At 40.7% G+C, this 25643-nt stretch overlaps 1 protein-coding gene and 1 long non-coding RNA gene across 3 annotated transcripts in view; one reads left to right on the top strand and one right to left on the bottom strand.

The window, feature by feature from the left end:
• The window catches only part of FRMD4B (FERM domain containing 4B), a 309226-nt gene extending 286798 nt beyond the window's left edge, over positions 1-22428 (bottom strand). The window contains exon 1 of one of the 2 annotated variants that reach the window (XM_039851669.1): positions 22307-22428. The gene's annotated coding sequence lies outside the window, so the exon portion shown is untranslated. Of the gene's footprint in view, positions 1-22000; positions 22123-22306 lie in introns of those variants that run through there. The other variant, XM_039851670.1, reaches the window with a different exon arrangement.
• Positions 999-4294, top strand: LOC120593757 (uncharacterized). Its single transcript, XR_005650436.1, has 3 exons — positions 999-1288; positions 4033-4039; positions 4284-4294. It is a non-coding gene; the product is annotated as an uncharacterized LOC120593757 (long non-coding RNA).
• Positions 22429-25643: the final 3215 nt, after the last annotated feature.

The raw sequence follows: 25643 nt of genomic DNA, 5'->3' as shown, positions 1-25643 counted from the left end.
TCTGGATCACAGTTCAGAGAACAGAATGGGCCTAGAGATGAAAATCAATAGACGAATAACCAGCAGGGTGTCAAGCTTATTAATTTAATGGAGCTAACCAAGAGGCTGCAAACATCAGGTTACCTCAGGTTATTTTTCTAAGGCTTTTTTTAAGGATCTTTCCTCTGAGGGAAAGATCCTCAGGAATCCATCCACATATTCAGAAAAGCAAAACAACAAGAAATGTTATTGTATTTAGAAAAAGTTTTTGACCACCGGGAAAGGCCATAAAATAACAAATTAAAAAATTAGAGAACAGTAAGGACCAAAATGTTCAGTCCTGACTAAGTGCAATGGGCAGACTGGTGGTATCATGTGCTTATTCTACTAGAAAGCTAGACTCTAAGCATTTCCAAGGAGGATGAAGAAATCAATCCAGCCCCATAAAAGGATGAGAGATTTAGCTTTATAGTTATTTAGCATGGGGCTTTGCGCCTTGAAGGCTATTGAAATGCTTAATGTAAGATAAGGCCAAGGCCCATTAATTCACATAAAGCCAAAATAATGGGTAGGAGTAAAGGAGGGGGAGGAGCTTCAGGTGGCACTCAGGTAGCAATTTGCAGCAGAAGGAGATCCCCTCTATCTCTTTGGTGAGATAACTAAGATGTATATTCTGCACCATTTTGAGAGTTTTCCCATGGGGTTAAAGTCCAGTCACCCATGGTGATAGTTGACTTAGAAAGATACTCTTTTTTTGGTGGCCTTTACTTCTTTGTCTTATTTCCTCACTCTGCTACTTATGTTCCCTGAGATAATCTCTCAGCTTACACTTGAATTTTTGTCTAAGGTCGACTTCCGAAGGAAATCAGACTAAGAAAACCATAGCCCTACACTACATTGAGGCCAAAAAAGGATTGCCCCTGTTTTTCATCACGCTTGGGCAAGTTTATGCAGATAGAGAGATATTTGTTCATCCCATGTCTATCAAAAGAGGGAAGGTGAAGAACTAAATGGGCTGTGGGTTTCTAGAAGAGTGGGGTTTATTTCCTTGTGTAAATAAAGAATAGACAGAAAGCTTTCGTGCAAAAGACCTTCTTCACTTATTGAAGTCTTGCCCCTATACGTGTCTGAATTTTTGACTCCTTCAATAGAAAATCCTATGTATTCTTAAAGTTGGACCCTTTTAGTGGGGTATTTTGTGAAGAGCACTCTGAATCCCTAGAGTGTGGTTGGTGGGTTATTTTAACCTGCCTGAAGAGATTTGTATTTTAAAAAAGAGATTTGCAAATCAAATTTGTTTACCGATATGGTGATTGTTCATCTGTTGGCCCAGGGCTGATAAATTTCCTTGGACAAGAGACTCAATACTAAAACTGGGAAAGTCAGAGCATTCCGTGATGACTTGGTCACCTTACTCTAGATGCAGGTTACACATACGATCTTTCAAAGTCCAGTCTCCCGATTCTAATGTATATATTTCAAAATAAAATTTTATTTTTAAAATGACCCCGATTTAAATTTATGCTGAAATAAAATAGCTTCTTTCTAGATTTCTAATTACAAAATTCTGAGTAAGTATAACAGAATGACTTTGGTTTTCCTTTTTGTCTGTGCCTCTGCTTTGCAGCTATTTGCACTTGGCTGGCTATGGGGGTAACACAACAGTTTAAGGGAGTACATTTGGAAATGTTTAGTACCTCTTCCTATTCATATCTTCCATACAGTCAATGCTCAGCAGAGCTGCACCCCAATTTTAAACTCTGAGGGCTCTCTCCAAAGGTGAATACAGAAACTGGGAAAGACTTCTCACCTGTATTCAATGTACATTAGCTTGGACCTGAGTTACCTATCATCTTTCTACTCCTGGGTGTTCAATTTTTAGCGCCATTCTGTTTTAATCAGTGATGAACTTGTGAAAATCTTTGCACCCAAATTAAAAGAGTGTGTCACAGCCAGATGACGGCAGAGAGCAAGCCATGCTCCAGTATGGAGGACATAAATAACAAAGGGTGTGAATGACACAAGAATGTGGGAACCTCTGAGAATTAGATACCAGATGTGTTGTCTGCACAGCACAATGTGAGAGGAAGACCTGGATATTTGAAGTTTAAAATGATTTTGGTATCAAACTAAGAAATTTAAACCCTGTGATAAATATGTGAGGTTCAATGGAAAAGTTATAAGTATGAAATCAGAAAGGTATTTGTGTTTGAATACAAGATCTGTCACTTAACTACATTTATAACCTGTACAGGTCATGAAACCTTCCTGAGACTCAGTTTCCTCATTCATAAAATGGAGATGAGAAGGAAAGAAAGCTGACTTTTGTTGAGTACCTGCTATGCACTAAAGAATCTAGTCAGTGCTGGGGACATTAAAGAAATTGTTTCATTTAAAATTTTATAGTCCTGCAAGGTGGCTAGAATTGGCCCTATTTTACAGATGAGGAAATTGAGGCACAAAAAAGTCAAGTAATTTTCTCAGCATCACTTATCTAGTAAGTGACAAAGCCAGAATTCAAATCTGGATCAGGTTTACAAATTGGTAGTTATGAATAGTCACAAGGATGTAAAGTATAGCATAAGGAATATAGTCAATAATATTGTAATAACTATGTATGGTGCCAGATGGGTACTAGACTTATCAGGGGGATCACTTTGCAAATTACATAAATGTCTAACCGCTATGTTGTACACCTAAAACTAATATAAAGTAATATTAAATGTCAACTATAACTGAAAAATTAAAAAAAATATATGAAAATATCATCAGACGCAGCATTGAGTTATTGTGAGAGTTAGTATATCACATATTAAAACCTTTATTACATTCTAAAAAAAATCTGGGTCAGGCCAACTCAGAGCTTGTGCCAGATAACCCCATGGGGATCCTAACTTACTTCTTACAGTAGTGTTATTTGGGTTCATCCAGAAGCATATCCTGAGATAGACTGCAAGTAGTTTATTTGGGAAGTGCAGGAAACACCAGTAGTGAAGTCAGGAAATGAGATAAGGAACGGAAGGCAGCCAAAAAAAAAAGTGTGCTATCAACCAAACAACCATGATGAGCTGGTAGAACTCCATCCCACTGGGGAAACTTGAGAACCAACCTTGTGCAGCACAGTGCAATGATACCATCTGAAGGGTGAGGGACCTGGGCTGTTAATTATACACCAACTCCTGAGAGTCATTAATTGAGATCTACTTCTGAGATCTCTGAGGTGGAGTGATAATTCCTAGTGCTTCCCTTGTATGCTGTGCTTGGCAAAGTAGGACTGTCAGCCCGAGGAAGCCCTTGGCAAAGAAATACAGGTGTGGCAGTTAGAAGCAGGACAGTGTGTCCTGAAGTGGTAAGGAGAAGAGTGTGAAAGAAGCATCACAGCACTAGAGAGAATATGTATGGTGGCAGGCTTAGGGCTACCCTTTATGGTAGGTCTACTGTGATTACGCAAATAATTAACAGTGAGAGGACTTTTGAGGTCTTACCCCGGGTCTTGAGAATCCTTACCTGACCTACAATTGTTCCCAGGCACCTATATCAAAGCCTAAGTGAGGTCATGTGTTGATCATGAACTCAGGTAAATGCCAGGCCTGCCCAGTCCTCCACTTTGGGCTGTTTCAGTGATAGCTCCACCCCTCTGAGGTTCAGTAAGATATTGACCACCTTACTGAACTGGGTCAGACCCTTACTGTTGGGTCTGAGTCCAGATGGAAAAGCCAGAGTGGGTGCTTTGGCAGAAAGACACAGACATCTCCTTCTCTGTCCAGAAACCCAGTTTACTCACCCTGTATGCTCTGAGGAGGAGGAGTTTGAAAAAGGACTGTGAGCCAAGAAAAGCAGGGAAGGATAAATGTAGTTTGGGTGATATGATTAGCAAGAACTTTTATTTTGTGTTTCTCCAGAAAATAAGGGTCTATTTTCCTGCCACCAATTAAGGTCCTTTCTCTTCTAGTATGCAATTACTGAGCATTACAGCAGTTGTAGTTTTGGGCTGTCCCACTTCCATCTTCCCCCCTCTCCATTAGGGGAGTTTCCCATTTTGTGTGCTTTTAGTAGAGCAGTGCCTATGTCTCCCTCTGAACCCAAAAGACCAGATTGTTCCTCTTTTCATGTGACACAGTCCAGGAATGCTGCAGAGACGTTTGTACCCCGACATCTATTTCCCTTCTTCTTTTTAATAATAACACTTGCAACCACCACGGTGATGAAACATGGCAGAGTGAGAAACATCCTCAGATCTCTCCCTCTGAAACAATAATCTGAACAGCTAAAACGCAACAAAAAACACCCAAACTGCACACCAGCACGTCTGAGCGTGGGATCTGCGCATAAGAGCTACCACAGGTCAGAACCCCAGGTGTTGGGCGGTGGACTGGGAGAAATAAAGAAGCTGCCTCTCGCAGCTGACGGAGCTCCTTGCAGGAGGAGGGGGAGGGGTGAAGGTGCAGCAACTTCCCTGATCAGCCTACCTGGAAGTGCTGGAACTTCTAGCAGCCAGCAGCAGGGCCCAGTCATCAGGGCAGAAAGCAGAGAAGCGTGATGGGACCACAAAGAAACAAAAGTTGATTTTTACCAGCGATGGTTGCAAAATCTACGCTGAGCCGCAGCCCCCAACCCCCAACCCAGAGCGCCCCTCCCTCCATACCCTCCAAGACCGATTACTGCAGAGTCCCAAGGGAATCTGAGCAAACGCTACTGAAACTGCTGCTACCACTGACAGGGACTGAAACTGAGAGTGTGATTAAATATCTACAAGAAAAGAAAAAAGACATTTAGGCTTTATATAAAGCAGGGAACCAAGAGGCTTAGACGCCACCTACTAGAAACAAAAAGAAAAGCATCTTCTTTGCAGCAGGCTAAACAGAGACCTTTATATAATAAATCTTCTTTCTGGAAAAAACAACAGAATACACTTCCAATACATTCCCAGGTGCAGAAATAGTCCATTAAACACCACCAACAACTAAGGTGACAAGTCATCTCAGAAAGAAAGAGAAAAATCTCCAGAAAATAAGCTTACAGATATAGAAATATGCAACTTAAATGACAGAAAATTCAGGATGGTACTCTTGAAAAAAACTCAATGAGAACCAAAACAACTCAAATCAACAATTTCAGGAATGTAAAAACAACTAGATGCGCAGAGTAAGGAGACTGAACCCCTCAAAGGAACCAAATAGAACTTCTGAAGATGAAGAACACACTGCAAGAGTTGAAAAATGAAATAGCAAGCTTGAGAAATAGAGTTGACCAAATGGAAGAAAGGATCAGTGATATTGAAGACAGAAATCTAGAAATCAATCAAAAGGAAGAAGAGAGAAACCAAAGAATAAAAAGTAATGAAAGAGAAATACAAGAACTAGCTGATACCATCAGGAGAGGAAACATAAGAATAATGGGCATTATCGAAGGTGAGGAAAAGAAGCAGGCATTAGAAAGCATTTTCAGACATATAGTGGACGAGAATTTCCCAAATCTAAGGAATGAGCTGGAGCATGGAATTCAAGAAGTCAACACAACACTCAATTGACTCAACCCAAAAAGGCCTTCACCAAGACACATTGTATAAAAGTTATCAAAAACAACGACAAAGAATTCTCAGGGCATTTGGAGAGAAGAAAATGGTAACGTATAAAGGAAAACCCATTAGATTATCATCGGACTTTTCAGCGCAAACCTTACAAGCCAGAAAGGAATGGAATCAAATATTTAAACTATTAAGTGAAAGGAACTACCAGGCTAGAATAATGTATCCGGCTAAGTTCTCCTTTAGATATGAAGAAGAAATTAAGACTTATCCAGACATGCAAAAATTGAGGGAATCTCCACTATGAGGCCCACACTACAGGAAATACTGAAAGGTGTCAGCTCATCTAAAACAAAATAACAAAAAGAATACATAATTAGGAGTAAAGTGACTATCAGGCAAATAGAAGCAGAGGAGTGCAGCCCTTACTAAGGACAGGGCATTATAAGCTTAAATAATAATAAGAGAATTGCTATAGCAAGATAGCGATGAACATTCAGCATACATAGGGACAAACTGAGATAACAATGAGTGAAAAGGAGAGGATTCAAAGATCCAAATTCGAAAAAGGGAAAGGAGATAAGGCACATGCAGAAGAAAAGGGACGACTGTATATATATATATATCCTTTTCATATTCGTAATAGTAACCAAAGATTCAGAACTAAAATATATAACATAAAATAAGAAGAACCAGAGGCAAAACCCACAAAAGCCAGCCTAAATAAAGAAAACAGAAACACAAGGACAAAGAAGCAATGGAAACACCGAGCTACCAGAAAGCAAAACATAAAATGGCTATAAGAAGACCTCATATTTCAATAATCATCCTAAAGGTAAATGCACTGAACTCACCAAAAAAAAAGGTACAGAGTTGCAGAATGGATCAAAAAACAAAACCCAACAATATGCTGCCTCCAGAGACACATCTCAGCTCCAAAGACATATATAGACTCAAAGTGAAAGGGTAGAAAATGATATTTCAAGCAAATGGCATTCAGACAAAGGTGGGAGTAGTGGTAGTAATATCAGACAAAATAGACTTCAAAATAAAAAATGTAAAGAAAGATACTGAGGGACACTTCATAATGATAAAGGGAACATGCACCAAGAAGACATCACACTTATTAATATCTATGCTCCCAAACAGGGAGTCCTGAAATATATAAAGCAATTACTAACAGAACTAAAGGGAGAAACAGACCAAAACACTATCATAGTATGAGATCTAAATACCCCACTGTCAGATATGGATAGATCATCCAAACAGAAAATCAAAAAGGAAATAACATCCTTAAATGACACATTAGACCAGCTAGACATAATTGACATTTACAGAGCCTTCCATCCCAAAACAGCTGCTTATACATTCTTCTTTAGTGCACATGGAACATTCACAAGAATCGTCCACATACTGGGACAGAGATAGCCTCAACAAATAGAAGAGGGTTGAAATCATACCTACCATATTCTCTCATCATAATGCTTTGAAACTAGAGATCAACTGCAAAAAGAAATCAGGAAGAACCACAAATACATGGAAATTAAACAACATGCTACTGAAAAATAACTGGGTAAAGTAAGAAATAAAAAAGAGATCAAGAGACACATAGAAACGAATGATAATGATAGTACAACATATCAAAACTTTTGGGACATGGCAAAAGCGGTCATAAGAGGAAGGTTCATATCATTACAGGCCTATCTCCAAAAACAAGAACAAGCCCAAATAAACAACCTAACGCTTCATCTTAAAAAACTAGAAAAGGAAGAACAAATGAAGCCTAAAGTCAGTAGAAGGAAAGAAATAATCAAAATTAGAGAAGAAATAAATGAAATTGAAAAAAAAAAGAAAAAAGGAATGCAACAAAGAGTTGGTTCTTTGAGAAGGTTAATAAAATTGACAATCCCCTGGCTAGACTCACTACAGACAAAAGAGAAAGGACATAAATAAAATCAGGGATGAAAGAGGGGGAAATTATGACTGACATCACATAAATAAAAAGGATCATGCAAGAATATTATGAAAAAGTATATAACACCAAATTTAATAACCTGGAAGAAATGGACCAGTACTTAGAAAAACACAATCTTTCTAGACTGAATCAAGATCTGGAAAATCTAAATAGACCGATCAGCAGTATGGAAATTGTAAAAATCATCAAAAACCTACCAAAAAGTAAAAGTTCAGGACCAGATGGCTTCACCAGTGAATTCTACCAAGCATTCAAAGAAGATTTAATACTTATTCTCCGCAAATTTTTCCAAAAAAATCAAAGAGGAGGCAATACTTCCTGACTCATTTTCTGAGACCAATATTACTCTGATACAAAAACCTGGTAAAGATAACACAAAAAAAACTACAGACCAATATCTCTCATGAACACAAATGCAGAAATCCTTAATAAGATACTAGCAAACTGAATACAGCAAGATATTAAAAAGATTATATACCACGATCAAGTGGGCTTCATCCTAGGAGCACAGGGATGGTTCAACATAAGCAAATCGATTAATGTGATACACCACATAAACAAATTAAAAAATAAGAATCATATGACCATATCAATAGTTGTAGAAAAAGCCTTCGACAAGATACAGTATCCATATATGATCAAAACACTTAGCAAAATCGGTATAGAAGGAAAGTGCCTTAACATAATAAAGGCCATCTATGACATACCCTCAGCCAACATTATACTTAATGGTGAAAAATTAAAAACCTTCCCTCTAAGAACAGGAACAAGGCAAGGCTGTCCACTGTCACCACTCTTATTCAATATAACATTGGAGGTCCTAGCAAGTGCAATCAGGCAAGAGAAAGATATAAAAGGCATCCAAATAGGAAATGAAGGAGTCAAAAAGTCACTACTTGCAGATGACATGATTTTCAATATAGAAACCCCTAAAGATTCCACAAGAACACTACTAGAAACAAAAAGCAAACACAATAAAGTCTCTGGATACAAAAGCAACATTCAAAAATCCATATAGTTCCCATACTCTAATAATAAAGCGTCAGAAAAAGAAGTGGAAAAAATAATTCCTTTTGCAATTGCAACAAAAAGAATAAAATATCTAGGAATAAATTTAACGAAACATGTGAAGGACCTATATAATGAAAACTACAAGACTCTATGAAAGGAAATCAAAGAAGATACAAAGAAATGGAAAGATATTCTGTGTTCTTGGATTGGAAGAATCAACATAGTTAAAATGACCATATTACCTAAATCATTATACAAATTTAATGCGATCCCCATCAAAATCTCATTGGCATATTTTGAAGACATAGAACAAAAATTCATCAGATTTGTATGGAAACACTAAAGACTCAAATTGCCAAAGCCATCCTGAGGAAAAAAAAAATGAGGCTGAAGGCATCATTTTGTCCGACTTAAAATTATACTACAAAGCGACAGTAATCAAAACAGCATGGTATTGGCAGCAAAACAAGACACATGGACCAGTGGAACAGAATTGAGAGTCCAGAAGTAAATTCATATTTATATGGGCAAGTAATTTTTGACAAGAAGCCAAAAACATACGGTGGAGAAAGGAAAGCTTCTTCAATAAATAGTGCTGTGAAAATTGGAAGGCCACTTGCCAGAGAATGAAACTAGTCTGTTGTCTATCACTACACACCAAAATTAACTCAAAATAGATTAAGGACCTGAATATAAGACCAGAATCAATAAAATGCATAGAAGAAAACAGGAACTAAACTCAAGGACCTTGGACTTAAAGAGGATTTTATGAATTTAACCTCAAAGGCAAGGGAAATAAAAGCGAAAATAAATGAATAGGACTACATCAAACTAAAAAGCTTCTGCTCAGCAAAAGAAACTGTCGAGGTAAAGAGACAATGATCCAAATGGGAAAATATGTTTGCAAGCAACACCTCCAATATGGGTCTAATATCTAAAATATACAAAGAACTCATACAACTCAATAACAAAAAATAAATGATCCAATCAAAAAATGGGCAGGGTACCTGAACAGACACTTCCCCTTAGAGGACATACAAATGGCCAACAAATATATGAAAAGACACTCAACATTGCTAGCTATTAGGGAAATGCAAATCAAAACCACAATGAGATACCATCTCATACCTGTTAGGATAGCTGTTATCAACAGAACAAGTAATAACAAATGTTGGAGAGGATGCAGAGAAAAAGGAACCCTCATACACTGTAGGTGGGACTGCAAATTGGTACAGCCACTATGGAAAACAGTATGGAGGTTCCTCAAAAACTAAGAATTGATCTACCATATGATCCAGCAATCTCTCTACTAGGCATTTATCCCAAAGACTTGAAAAAACTCATATCCGAAAAAATATTTGCACACCGATGTTCACAGCAGCACTATGCACGGTGGCCAGGACATAGAAGCAACTGAAGTGTCCTACGATAGATGATTGGCTAAAGAAGCTGTGGTACATATATACAATAGAATATTACTCGGCCTTAAGAAGAGATGAAATACTGCCATTTGCGACAACCTGGATGGACCTCGAGATAATCATGCTAAGAGAAATAAGCCAGACTGAAAAAGTTGAAAATCACATGATATCACTTATATGTGGGATATAAACCTAAAAACAACAAATGAACAGGACAAACAGAGACTCCTGGACATGGACAATGGACTAGTGGTTACCAGAGGCTAGAGGGCAGAGGAGGAGGGAAGAGGTAGACAGGGTAAAGGTGTACAAATACAGGGGACTTGGGGGAGGGCGAAGTGGGTAAAGGGGATCAAATATATGGTAGCCGAAGGAAACTGGACTCTGAGTAGTAATCACACAATAGAATATATAGATGTCAAATTATAATGTACACCCCAAAATTATATAATTGTATTAACCAATGTTACCCCAATAAATTTAAAAAAAAGTTAAAATTAAAATTAAAAAAAAAAAAAGAACACTCGCCCTTTGGGTTTTCTCTGGGACTCTGGCTGCCTACATAGGGACTACCTTTCCCAGCCTCCCTTATATCTGGTGAAGTCACATGACCAAGCTCCGCCTAAAGGAATGGGAGAGTGAATGGTGCCTGTACCTTCTGAGTTGTTGTCATTGAAAGGAAATGCCTTCTACTTGTTCTTTCCTCCCTCCCTTGAGCTGGAACAAGCAAGTGATGATGAGCCATCGTCAACCATGGGGGTTAGAGCAATAATCCAGCTATTGTTTCACAATCTCGAAAGTTCTTCAGATGAAACCCAAAACTGGCCTCCATACAAGTAGGACAAGGAGAGAAGGAAGAACGAGGCAGACCACTCCAGCTTGGCAGGTGGCAATTTTAATAAGAAAGGGAAGTTACTTATGAGGCTTGTCTTGGGCGACTGCAAAACCAGTAGATCACTTCACCTACCATCCGGAATCTTAAAAGTTTATCTAGAGGCTTTGATGGGGTTCAGTCTTGTATCTAGTCAAGACAGTCTCAACACATTACTCTCTTAAGGCTGAGTCTTTGAAATGGAAAGGGGAGCGAAACATACATTCCAAGGATGGGGGTAAGAAGCCTCTGATTGCCCGGGTCTGGCTTGTGGATCAACCAGCAGTCACATCCCTTTGATGACCTCCTCCAACAACAGGGGATGGCAGAGCATTAAGGTTGAAGGCATCTGGGTCTCTCTACCTCAGTGTGGAGCAGGGTTGTAGTACCAGCCCATGTCCTCTGCCATACCAATCTCTACTTGGACTTGGACTTGAAACAGAACTAATTTAAACTACTCTTAAACGTGGTCTGTTAAAACCAAGAATCTGTATTCTAATCAGCAGTTCCCAACCTTTTTGGCACCAGGGACCGGTGCTCCTATGAGAATCTAATACCTGATGATCTGAGGTGGAGCTGAGGCGGTGATGCTAGCACTGAGGAGTGGCTACAAATACAGATGGAGCTTCGCTTACTGCTCACTAGCCCACCACTTACCTCCTGCTGTGCAGACCAGTTCCTAACAGGCCATGGACTGGTACTGGTCCATGGCCCAAGCGTTGGGGACCCCTGTGATCTAACTGATATAAAGGCAAAACATATGACTTACCCTCAGCCAATTGGGAGTTACTAGAAAGATCATGGGAGTTGGAGCCAGGAAGACCTGAGTTTAATCGTAGCTCTACCACTTACTAACTGGATGACGTTGAATAAGAAATTAGTCTAAATCTCTTCTCAGAACTGTGGCATGCATTACCATATATAATACTCTGAAGTGGGCCTCTGGGGGGAAAATGCCCAGCACAATTTTTGGCACATAGTCACTAATCAATGAAAGATGGCTATTGATGTTATTCACATCATTATTAATTATTTTCATACTTAGTTGTTGCTAACCAAGTCAGGCAAGATTAGTAACCTTATAACTGCTGGCTCTGAGGTCTGAAATTAGTTGTGCTAATTTCTGGAGGGTTTCAGTGATCCATGGTAAATTAGCAAGTCAGCATAGAACATACGTTCTCTCAGATCACTGTAGGTAGCAAGCAGGTAAAAGATATACAGGCATACCTCGTTTTGTTGAACTTCACTTTATTGTGCTTCACAGGTGCTGTATTTTTTACAAACTGAAAACAAGACCCTCCACCAGCGAAAAGACTGTGGCTCGCCCTATTGCAGTGGTCTGGGCCTGAACTGCAATATCTCCAAGGTGTGCCCGTAGGCCACTTAGGACAAAGGACATGTCTGACGATAAAGTGGACAGGCTCCTGGGGTGGTAACTTCTGATCCCCGACAAAGACACACTCTGAATAGGAGTGTGAGTGTGGCATGTGAAGATGGGGAAACCAGCTAGTCAGGGGAGAACCGAATATCTTCATCAGCAGCACTTTTCTTGGCTAACCTGGAAAGCCGCATCCTTAGTGTCTGTGCCAACTGCTAGTGGCCTGCCTGATACCAACTTCCTCCATTTTTAGTAATGAAACCCCAATTTTTTTGAGGTGATAGTGCGCTTTGCTAAAAGACTACATTGCCCTTCCACAGTATTAAATATGGCCATGGACCAAGTGCTGGCCAGTGAGGTGTAAGTGAAAGTGTTTTGTGGGACTTCTGGGAAGGGTCCAAGTTGGGAGTTGACTTAGGTGGGAGAGTCTGCTCTTCTGCCTTTCCATCCTCCTGCTGCTGCCTAGAACACAGATATGATGGCTGGAGCTTCAACAACCATTTTGGGACTCTGAAGGCAGAAGCCGTGGGCTCAAGATGGCAGAGTCACCAGATGGGCAGGGAAACTCAGCTATCTACATGCTAAGCCCCTCATGACTGGAGAGGGTGGGTATTACTTCTTAACACTGCCAACCTACCACTTCCACAGTCAGAGAAAGTCCTCAGACAAACGAATGCAGGCGGTGGCAGTGGGAAGTCACACGGACTTGCACTGAAGTGACAAGGGGAGGATATGAGCTGGACACCAGCAGCATCTGCTACAGTAGTTGGTGATGGAGCCCATAGGCTGCCATTATTTAGTGCTAGTCACCCGTTGCCATGCTGGAATGTAGCCAGTGTTGCTAGAGCTTCTGACTTTTTAAATCAGGAATCCAAAATTTTTGTGGCATCTCCTGATTCATAATTGCTGATTATTAGTTCAAATATTTAAAAAGCGCTCTAGGGGTTAATTGAGCTCTTTGTAGGCAGAATTCAGCCTGTGAGTAACCAGTTTACATCCACTAATCTAGGTGAATCTCTTTATTTTATGGATGGGGAAAACATGGCCCTAGAGGGAAGTAAGTTGCCTAAGGACACAATGCGAATTAAAGACAGTCTGGCATTAACCCAGTTCCTCATAACTCCCAGGCTAGGGCCTTTCCTAACCCACCGTACTGACCTCACTAGCAAAACCTCTTTTCTTGAACCATACATCCATCCATAATGGATAGGAGTCTTGCCATTGCCCTTCATTTCACTCCAAGCAAAGGAAGTCTCCATTCTTCCCATCAACACAGTACAATATGTGGTTTCACTAGAAATTGGATTTGCTATGATTCTTAATTTCACAAGGAGTTATGTAGTACTTATTTTGTCCTGGGCTCCCTTCCAAGTAGTTAACAAATAACTGCTTTAATTCTCAAAGCAATTCTGTGATGTAAGGACTATTATTCCCCTAATCTTAAAGACAGAAAACCGAGGTGCAGAGAGTTAAGATACTTGCTTAAATTAGAGTAGTTAGTGGCAGAGGAAGGAGGCAAATATAGGCAGTTGTCTCCAGAGTCCATGGGTGTAACCACTATTGTACACTACCTCTGAACTAACTACCTACTTAGACTTTTAAAATATCTCGATTGGTTCTTTTTTCCACTGTAACAAGAGTTAACAAACCTGGCCCATAGGACAACTCCTACTCACGGTTTGTTTTTATAAATAAAGTTTTACTTTAATAAAGCCTCACCCATTATTTCATGCATTATCTGTGGCTATACTTGTTCTAAAAAGATAGTTAAGTAGTTGCAACATAGATCACATGGCCCACAAAGCATAATATATTTAGTACTTGGCCATTCATAGAAAAAGTGTGCTGACCCTTGTATTATAGACTCACTAAACATTCTTCTGTTTGCAGGTTTTTTATAATGCTGTTTAATCATAATGCAGAAAAATCCTATAATCCCCCTAAAGCCTTAGCATACACAATGATGAAGTCACAGGTTAGACTTCCAGAAACTGCAACTGTGCAGAGATGTCTGGAAACCTAGGGCTTAGCAAAAATACCCTCAGAACAGCACTCAAGGAAAAAGATACCAAAAAAAAAAAAAAAAAGCCCTATAAAAGAGGTACAGATCTAATGATGGGCCCTTATCTGGGCAACAGTTTTCAAAGCAAAGCCATAGAAATACCCAAAAAGGGACAGAGAGCAGAAACAGAGCAAGAGGCACCTCTTGTGATAACTACCAACAGGCATTTTGCAGTTAGAGACCAGAGTTCAAGTCCCAGGTCTACTGCTAACTTCTTAAATCTCATTTTTCTCACCCTTAAAATAGGAGAAACAATCTCATTTCTTGGAAACTAAGCATATTAGCCAAGATTATTATATAGATGAAGTTCTTAGCACCCTGCCTGGGATTTGCTAACTCCTCAGAGGAACCCTGTTATAAGGAATAATGGTAACTACAAAAGAATGAATACCTGTGATTATTTATACAGAAGCACTCAGCCCCACACAATTCAGTTGTCAACAAGTAAAAGGATGATGGTAAGGAACAAAAAGTGATGTTTATCATGAGGAGCTCAAGTCAAGGAAAAGATCTACCTACATTTATATCCTTTATGTAAAAAAGTAAACAAGCATGTGCTTTGTTTTCATGAAGATAGTTCAAGCAAAAAAGTAATGTGGGTAGGCAGAGGTAAGCTTTAAAGACCTGGAAAAATCACTTAAGTGAAACAAATTACTTACTCCTTGACAATGCTATTATAAATGAAACTGTATAAGGAGTGGGGGAAAAAAAACACTGGCATTGTGTACTCTGAAAGAAGACAAAGTTACATTTCTCCTCTTATTATTATAGTGAAAGTGTCTATTGAATAGCATGAACATTTCCTGACAAACTGTCAATTTTTAAATACTCTTTATCTTTATCATTTTCTCAACTTTTCTCTGAGGTCTAAAAAGGACCAATGAGAGTTTTCCAGTATGCTTTTCCAAGTGTAATTAAGTTCAATGCTAGAAAGTACAATGAGAACTGTACTTTCTAGCATTGAACTTAATTACACTTGGAAAAGTGTAATTTTTTGCTCATAATGCAAACTGTTTAAAGCAGCTGAATCATTGCAAAAATAATTTCTTACTCTTCATTTGTTTGAATCAAACTTTTGACCTCTAGTAAACCGGACATCCCATTCTTTTAGGCAGTGAAAGTACAACTAGATTGAGAAATTAAGGTATATAAAGTAGCACACTTTTTTTCTCTTAAAGATACAAACGGAATTAATTTAACACAGTTGGAGCAAATTACCATGATATGGCCTCAATTTAAGTTGTATGGCCCCACTGGGACAGGGCTCTATGGTCCCAGTCTAGGGACATGTGGTTTACATTACTTAATCAAAATCCTGCATTTCAACTTGCACATTTAAATAAATGCAATCAGTTCATTTGTGATATCTCAAATATCCTTATCTTTCCTGATTTATCAAAGAAGCCACACTACCCTAATGGTTTCAGATTTGTCTAAATACTGAAAGGTTATCAATACTGACAAGTTACACCAAATATCATTTCTAATGCACAGCAAATAATTTTACTGAAATGGTCTGACACACTACTGATATGAAAGCATTTTTAAATGCATTTATTTATTTGAGTCTTTTTCTTTTTAAAGTTAAAATGAGAATAGTGCAATGGGTACAGATAAAGTGCAGGGTGCGCACTTCTGGTTGTTCATAGCATAAAGGTTTAGAGGTGGAAGAAACCTCAAGTGTCACTACCCACTTCACAAATCCAGAGAGCTAATTAACATGGCTCAGATCAGTCAGCTGCCATGATGAGATAGAATTCCGCCTTCCTGACTCTCCACCCAGTGCCACTCTAGCCCCTTCTCCCAGTTCCTCCTTTATTTGGCAGAGCTATGCCACAGTATTCAACTTGGGTGAACCACAGCCAGAGCTGGCTCGTTGGTTAGCGCATATGTAAGCCTCCCATTCAGGTCACATATGGTCCCCCGGCTCTTTCGCAATGGCTGAATTGATAGGATGGGCTCAGTCAGGTGTAACTAGGGAAGCTTGAAAACAATCCTCAGGCTGCATCCATTGTCGGGTTCCTACTGACGCTGTCGACTGGTAGAAGCACCAGCTGGAGGATGGGTGCTGGTATTCCAGAAAGACCTTTTGAATCAGGAGGGGCTGTGATAGGTCCCATGCTGTGGCAGAAGCATAATTATTTCCAATGTCTGTCTAGGCTACTTGGTGATTTCCAAAGGAAAGCGCCTCATAATTGCAACAAACATTCAGTAGTTATGTGGGGGTTTGGGAGGAATAGTCTTGAACTTATTTCTTACGTAAGGTCACAATGCCAAAAACTCCAATATGATAATAATTTATTCTACAAGGCAGAAAGGAATATCATCTACTTTGGATGTGTGCTCAGGATCTGTTTTAGAGGACAACATCCTCATCTGAAATAAGATGAACCATGAGAATCTCCTGTGAGATATGCTCTCTGCAAAGAAAGCTAAATCTCTCAGGCTATGACTAGCAGGGATTGCATCAAAGAGCACAGACTCACTTCTGAGTTTGAATTCCAGGTCTGTCACTTATTATCTGTGAGATTTTGAACAAGTCACACAGCCTCTCCAAGCTTCAGTTTCCACCACAGTAGAGTGTGAGTTATTATGAGTCATTACATTATGAAGACAGAAATGATACTGCACGGAAAGCACTTGGTAAGTGTCTGGTACTTACAGGGACTCAGTGAATGGGGACTATTTCCAGGTGATGGGGCCTGTATGAAGAGGGAGATTATTCTAACTAAATATTCCAGACCGATTCTCTGTTGCTAAAATCTCCACTTTGCACATGCAGGCTTTATTTGGAACCTTCCCTGTTACTTTGTACCTTTCCTCATGATCACTCGCCAAGCCTGTCTTGGAATTCTCCACTTGCTGCTACAAATCTCTCAAGCCCACGTGGTGAAATCCCACCCAACCCAAACCCTCCCGCCATCCCGCTGCAGCAGCTCTGGGGCAGCCCACTGCACCTGCACCTCTCATTTGCTGTTGCACTTTGTCTGCATGGGATTGTTTACCCACCACATCTATTCACATTTTCTCTCCCCAGCTAGATGAGGCTTCTAGGAGACGGGGTTACCTTACATTACTTTGTATCTTCCACAGCACGGGGCACATATCTAAGAATTTTCCATGTTCTCTGATCCCTTGCTAAGTAAAGTGTGGTCCAAAGACCAGCATCATCAGTATCACCTGAGACCTTGTTAAAATACAGAATCTCAGGCTAGACCCCAGACCTCAATAAGAATCTGATCCCCAAGTGATTCAAGTGCACAGAGGGAGAAACACTGCTCTGGTCTGGCATTTCTCAGACCAGTCATTCACCATTTCCCTTCCTAGGTTTGGCCATTTTTCAATACTACTCACACTGTTTTACCAAATAAGCATATTTCAAATGGTTTTCATTGGCATGATGTCTTGCTTAGCCTTATCCTAAGCAATAATATCCAGTCCGTTAATAGTTTATTTGGCAAGGCAGGAAGGAACATATTATTTAATAAGATTTGAAGGTATAAGCGAAACATTTTTTTCTTGTATAGATTAAAATTTAAATAACCATTTAGATTCTGTGAATACTATCTTCACAGAAGCACATAATTAGGGCCCCCATCTCACTTAATAATTGGACATGAAGTGACAGAGGACAATTAAAAGCAGCACATCCTCAAAGGCAAAGTAACATATACCTAAATAAATGTCTCAAGCTGAAGAGTTGCAAAGCAGATAACTCATTGGCCTTGGGCCTTAAGGAGGTGTATTTTTTCAAATAATTTGCTCCAAGAAACCACTTAACTACTTTCATGAACAAATTGATTAAAATAAATGCCTTCCAAGATTTGCACATAAAAGCATCATGATCACCTCTTGTAAGAGGTTTAGGGTCTGTAGTGGATTTTTAATCAATATATTTGTCCTTTTTCCCTTGGTGTCATTATAAAGTATAGCAACTACTATCAATTTGACCTGCTCTGCATTTTGATCTCGTAAGTCCTGATATTGACCATGTTTAAAGTGTCGGCTAAAGCTTTCTTTACATATGTGAGAAAACATATTGATCACCTATTTGCCTGAATATAATTCCACTCATCCTCCATTATTGTGGACATCAAAGAGAACAGAAATTAGACTACACTGAGTTAGGCACTTGTACATTGCAGTGAACATTTATTTGACTTCCTCACCATCCATTTCTCCTTTTTCCAGCAACTGTATTCATTGGAAGTCTGGCCCTCTGGTGTGCAAAGTCCACAGGTCTGGGTGGGACTCTACTACTGGGGCAAAGAGGTTTCCTCCAGCCAAGCCAATGGGGCCAATCGGAACTGATTTTGAGACTTTTTCTTCAACAACTGGGTAACGGGGGTATATTCTCTTCTGTTGGACTTGAACCTGGAATTGTGTAAACCCACAATGGCTACAGTCATCTTGTCACCCAACAAGGAACCCAATACATAAAGGGAGGAAGACAAAAGCAGAGCTGAAGAGGAAATGAAAGAAATCAGATCCTGAGGTCATCGTTAGGCCCCGAGCAAGATGCTCTTGAAGCCAGTCCTACCTATGTACCTTTTAGAAACTTGACCTGTATATAAGAAATATATATATCCTGAGTCCATTTAAATTGGCTGTTTATCGTTTCTAAAAATACACCATGTAGCAGTGGCTTTCAAACTCTTTTGACAGCAACTCTTAGTAAGAATTACATTTTGTACTGCAATCGAGAATGTGCACACGACCCTAGATAAATAACTGACTCAAGGTTTCATGAAACTATATAATCCTTATTAACATATAATGTTGTTGGTATTTTCTGTCTTGTTTCGCTTTAATGCTTTAAAAAAAAAATAGCGGTTGCAGCCCACTGAATTGATTTTATGACCTTCATTTTGAAAAACACTGCTTTATGAGACTAGGTTAAAAACTGATTTCACTAGGAAGAATGAGGTAAGAAATGACATGATAATTTCAGTCAATCTAGTTATTCAGGAAAATGGCTTTGGTCCATAAATCAAGTATCTAGCAACAGAAAATTGCTCTTATCATTTCTCTCTGACTATCCAGGACATGTTTACCGAAAGAGGAGAAGAAAATCTTAATGACCTAGAAATAAACGAATTATTAAAAAAAAAAAAAGATAAATACCTTCTGAAACAAAATAAAAAACCACGTCTAAAAAGAGAGAGATGAGGAATATATAAGTACGGGAAGAGACACCTAAGACTTGCTGATGAGCTGAGTTACATGATTTATTTATCTATAGGCTAAAGATAGTAATATCAGAGAACCTTGGCACTTACTGAATATGTAAAAATAGTGCCTTCATGATCAGATCAGATCTCTGGGGCAGATCTAGAGAGAAAGAGCAGGAGGGAGAGAGATCACTTGCAGTATAAGCCTTAAGCCTGCCCTTAATGTGTGCAATGTCTGTAAGATAACTATGAAGAGTTCTTGAAATTCTAGACAATTACTGCAGGCTGGATAAGATAGTCAGGGTATTTTTAACTGTTTCCCATGCACCTTATTTGTATTGTCAGTTAGCCAAAACTTCCTTTTTGTCTGATCAGAACCTTGATTAAATCTGTGAATCGAATGGTGAACCAAGGTTCTCAGGCTTGCTGGAAGTAGAGGCCAGTGAGAGTAAACAATACTAAGAGAACTTTGGCTGCCTTTACATTCTGGAGTAGCTGTGAAGTTTTAACTCCTCACACACTTTTCTAGAATGTTAGGCTAAAGCCAATTTGTTTGCCTGTTTGAGAAGCCCATTAACTTTCCTGCCACTAAGATTAGAAATTTATTAATTTCAAAACAAAATGAAGTATAAGACAATCACTTGCACGCTCAAAAGTGACTTCTGAGAATTTTCCCAGTGATAATGAAAATCAAACCTCACTAAAATAGTATTTTAAGTAGATTTCTTCATTTCCATCATTATATTGTTCAAATACATTCCACTCGCATTACTAAATTTAAGCAAATAAAGTGTTTGATTAATATTTGCAGATGTCAAAGAAGTTATCTAACTCTCCTGTTCAAGAAGTCCTTATTATTGCCTGAATTTTTCTGGTTCTCTTTTAAGCAATGGAAGCAAAATGTGTGTGTGTGTGTGCGCGCGCGCGCGCGCACGCGTGCGCGTGCTTTACTTTTTATTACAAAATTTTCAGATATTCAAAGGAAAAAAAAAGAGAATCGTATAATCATCAAAATACCCATCACCTAGTTTGTAATATTAAATTGAGAGGCCAAAATATGTACTGAGTGCTTACCTCAGGCCAGTCACTCTTTTAAACATCACCCTATTTTCTTATGAAAAACATATGAGGCAGTTTTTGTTGTTGTTATTGTAATCATTATTTTTTTCATCCTCATTAATGTCCCCATAGCATATCCCTTTTAGAGGCACTGTCATGGTTAAGATCCTGACATCTGAAATCAGACCTCATGCAAACCTCAGATTACCAGTGTGATTTACGGTAAATTATTTAACTTCCCCCTAGGCTCAGTTTACCACCCTACGTATTATTTATGATGCTGGGGTGCCTGATACACAGTAAGCTCTCTTAACTACCATTCTAAATAGTCTGTGTATGGCAGATGAAAGTGCAGCCTGACGAGGTTAAGTAAGGCGAAGCTACTTTTCTTTCCCTCCAGACATTGGATTTGAAGTCTGACAGATCCCTCCACTTTAGGATAGGAAATAGCATGCTAGGGATTGCGCTAAAATCTTGTACACATCCTCCGAATTGGTGGTAAATTTCTAGAGCAAAACACTCGCTAACCTTGAAGGATCAACCAGCTTTCCTGAAAGACTGCTGCTGTCAGCACTCCCAAGTCTTTCCTCCCGAAGGGGCCACCTTCCAGACGCAGCCGTCTGCGTACCAGCAAACAGACCAAGTCGGTTCGCAAAGTTCAGAGGAGTCGGCTTTGGTATGTTTACAAGTCCTAGCAGATCGCAGGAATGTTCAGGATAATTATTACCCCACCCAGGAGCGCCCAGCCCAACCCTCTCACATCTGGAAGGAAGCGGCCACACAAAGGAGAGCGCGAGAGACCTCCTCCTGCGGCTGTTTTTTTCAGACAGGGGAACATTTAATACAAGCTCTCAGCCCTTTGGGGAACAAAACCAGGCACTGCTCATCAGTGTCGTTCAGAGCACAGGACATTCAATGCAAAGGACGAGTTTATCCTCTAGTACAAATCAAATGGCATTTCTCAAAATATCATCTTTGTTTTTCCCTCCCCAGATGAAAGTGAAAAGTGAAATACTCCAGAAAACAGGGAACGATCCACACGCACAGTCTGCCAAACGTAGGAGCGGCTAGGATCCGACACACCTATCTGAAATGAGCTTATTATCCTCTGCCAACGCCTGGGATTTCCCTCCACTATATTCGCCGCGTTTTGAAAGTATCTCTGGGCAGCCGGATCTGGGATTCATCAGCATTGCTCCCCACCTCCCACGAACGCGCGGCCACCAAAGCACATGGTCCCTGGCGGCGCGTTGCAAACCCCACCAGCGCCAACGCCTCGAAACCGCCAAACTTCCTGTCTCCACACCACCGCAGAGACCAAAGCGCCGTGCCAGGCGCCCCTGGGACTCCAGCGGAGGCGCAGGCAACCCCCGAGCCGCTGGGCGGGGTTTCCTGCTCGCCCGAGCGCCGGCGTCCAGCACCTCCACTGGGGGTCTCCAAATGTGCGCACTGCGCCCGGGGCGCATAGGGAGAGCTCGCTGTGTCCGCGTCTCACAGTGGCGCCCCCGGAGCCCACTCTGGGCACCCAGGGCAGTCGCCCACCTACCTGCTCTGCTGCCTCCTCCTTCTGACGCTCGGGAGCTGTCGACTGCTACTTTATTGTCTGGGTTGCTCACCGCGCGGGACCTGGGGACCCGGCTCCGCGCCAGCCCTGCAACTCCGCTCTGCGCAGCGCCTTCCCCAGCGGACACCTTCCCTCTTCCTCCTCCTCTCTGCCCAAGCTCTTGCTCCGCACGTGAGCCGCGCAGCCCGACTCCCGGGCTCGCTGAGCAGCCAGCGCCCGCCGCATCCCCTGGCCCAGGGCTGCTCGTCGCCCCCGCCGCCGCGCTTCCTCGCTTTGATCCACACTTACAGCTGTGCCCCGGACCGCCTTCCTCTCATCCTTCCGTCCTTCCGTCTTACCGGCCTCCTCTTGCTGTCAGCCACGGCTCTGGTCTCCTCTCCCTAGCTGCCCCCGCCCGCTGCCTCTCCCGGGGCCGGGGCGGCCGCTGCCAATGAGACTCGGCTGATGCGCTGTTCCGGCCCAGTCATTGTATCGGGAGGGGAGGAAGAGGAGGTGGAGCGGGAGGCAGGGAGGGGGCGCCCTCGTCTCCTGCCGCGCGGCTGCGGGCTGGGCTCGCCTTCCGCGACAGAGAAAAGGCGCTGGTGCCCTGGGGCACGCAGCGTCTGGCCCCGCCAGTAGTGGGGGGAAGGGAGAAGGTCAAAGCCCGCGCCTCTCCGTCTCTCCCTCCCACTCAGAAAAGCGGAGGGATTCGGCCTCCCAGGCTTCAAGCATCCTAGGACCCGAAAGCCCTTAGAATAAAGGAAAAGAGGCACGGGCGACTGCGGAAAGTGCAGAACCTAGCTGGGGATGGGAGTGGGTCTGGTTAATGACCTGATGTGAGATTTCCGCAAACCTGGTGTCTCTGCTGGAAAAGAAAGAAGTAGCGAGAAAGAGGAAAGGAGGGAGGGTAATAAGAGAGAGCGGAAGAAAATAGTGAGAGAAGGGAAAAGAAGAGGGAGGAGAAGTGCCAACCCGATGCCAGGCATTTATCCTCCAGAATAGTTCTGTGATTCGGTAGTGTTTTATTGTGCTTTCTTTACAGATAGAGGAACTGGAGAGGTTAACTCAGAATATCTAGTGACAGGGTAGAGATTCGAACTTTATCTGAATGTAATTAAGCACATGAGAGAAGACAGAGGAAGAAAGGAGGACCATTCAAGAAAGAATCTCCAACTGAAATTTTCGTATTATCTCCAAATGAGTTGTCAAGTAGAGCAGCAGAGGTACACTGACAGGGCTGAGAGAGGATATTTCCCAAATAGCCTTAAATGTATGTCCCATTAGCAAGCCCACTTCTCTATACACCATGAATTAATTCATTTTTAAAACTAAATCTATTTTTAAAAATAATTATCTCGTGACTACACAATCATATAACTCTGTGTTTTGGCGAAAGTTTAGTTGGTTCACCCAATGACAATATTTGAAAGAGACCACAATTTCTGTAATCCTGGTGTTGGTGTTTCTCCTCCTTTCCTGTCTCCTCTCCTCCTGACAAATCAGCTTCCAAAAAAGGATAGGGTGGGGAACGGGAGGGCACTCTTGATTTCCCAGGCTCTGGCATAGCTGCTACTGACATGAATTGGAAAGCAAGATCTGAAGTAGTAAAAGCTTGAGGTTTCATGATGTACAATATTATATCTGTACACCGTGAAGTTTAATTAAATTTTCTTCTGATATGGAATGAACAGTTTGCTTTTAATTAAATAGACTATATTGAATGAAGAGCTGACATTTATTGAGTAGCTATTACCTGTCCCACCCCCCATTAGACCTGAGCTAAATAAGCACTTACTTGGTATCATCTCCTTTGGTTCTCCTGGGAGAAAGGGTATGGACTGGAAGCTCCATGAGGCCATGGTCTCTGTTTGCGTTGTTCAGCTCCTGGTATGTAGCCATGGCTCATTCAACGTCAGTTGAGTTAACAGACTTCCATTTTGCAGAGGAGGAACATGAGACTCAGAGAGGTGAATTGACCTGCCCTAAAATATGAAATTAGAAAGTGGTCATGCCTGTCTTTAATCTCAGGTCTGAAGACTCCCTAATCACTACACAATATTGTCTATTCGATGTGAACAGCAGCATGACAGGGAAGTACAAAGAGAAATGACATGCTCAACCCTCATAAGTGCACAAAATTTCTTTGGAGAGAAAGCCCTTAACATGTGGCACTGTCACTAGAGAACAATGCAGGGAGTTTAGGGCAAAGTGGAATAATACAGGAAATATGAGTAGAACAAAGCTGGGCATCTAAAACCTACTCGGTATATGTTTGGGGGGGTAATAAAAAATCAGACTTGGCTATAATATAAAAAATGCAATATGAGATGTCAATAAGATTGATCTGGGTCAGAGTAGTCCAGAAGAATTTTCTGGAAGATGTGGAATATTTACTGGATTTTCTTGGAGCAAAAGAGCTCTGATTTGACAATGGGGGCTCCAGGGCTGTTCTATCTGGGTTTAAAGCCCAGCTTTTTAAATTACATAAAATGGAGATGATAATAATGCCAAATTTATAGGCTTGTTGTAAGGACTGAATTAGTTAATACACAGAAAGTATTCGAAATGCTGCTTGACCCATGATGAATGCTTAATAAATATTAGCTATTATTATTTAAAGATGGGGGGAGGACAGCTTTCTCTCCACCTCCAATCTTCTGATAAATATTTATAAAATACCAAAAATAATCAAATAAAAGCACAACACAATAGAACAAACAACTTTTTTCTTAATTTTTATCCTAGTATAGAAGTATCAGCTCTGGCTGAAATGGTTTTTGTTTTTGTTTTTGTTTATCATACTGGAGATGATATCTATTAATGGATGGGGTCATGCTTCATCATAGATGAAGTTAGCGTACAGACAAGACTGAGCAGCACTGAGACACTGGTGTGCATAGGAACTCCTGCAGAGCTGGATAAGCCTCAGATTCCTGGACCCCAGTTGTATGAGGCTCATGGACCAGAAATCTACATTTTTAACAAGCTGTTTAGAGGGCCACTTAACACATTTTTGCCCTTCCCTCTACACTCCTTGGTGCCCATGACCCCTTAATGATCCAGGGAATTTTTCCACCCTAAATTGCTAAACCCTCGTGATGAATCCAATGTTGTGTGTGCATTCCTATTTAATTCCATGCACATTTGTTAAGCCCCAATTTTGTACAAATCACTATTATTGGAGTCTAAAGAGAATAAAACCCTTCATGCTAGCAGGGAGGTTACAATCTGGAAGAAAAGGTGAGAGCATGAAAAACTGTAATAATAAGGTTAAAGTGTTTTGAGCTCTTAACAGTGTGCTTTACCTGTAGACAAGGAGGAAAGCAATAAATAAGAGGTTCAAAGGGTGCGTCTGGGAGAGAGAAACCAGAAATGGTTTCCTGGAGGCAGAACTTCTGAGTTGCTTTCCTGAAAGAAGTCACTCCAATTCTCAGAAAATATGGTCAGAAGCCCAAACAAAATATGCACAAAGCAGATCTGTGCATATTTTGAGACTGTTAGTTTGAGGAATCAACCAGATAACTTCTCAGAAGTGACAAACTCAGGGACCAAGTAAGTAACATAAGTTAATGAATTAAACAGGTATGAAGCAAGGAGGAGTGGTGAGGACTATGACAGACTAGAGAATATATTCTCTTCTATAGAG

This window comes from Pteropus medius, unplaced genomic scaffold, assembly GCF_902729225.1.
Source record: "Pteropus medius unplaced genomic scaffold, Ma_sr-lr_union100, whole genome shotgun sequence".
NCBI classification, from domain to species: Eukaryota; Metazoa; Chordata; class Mammalia; order Chiroptera; family Pteropodidae; genus Pteropus; species Pteropus medius.
This window is presented reverse-complemented; position numbering and strand designations above follow the sequence as displayed.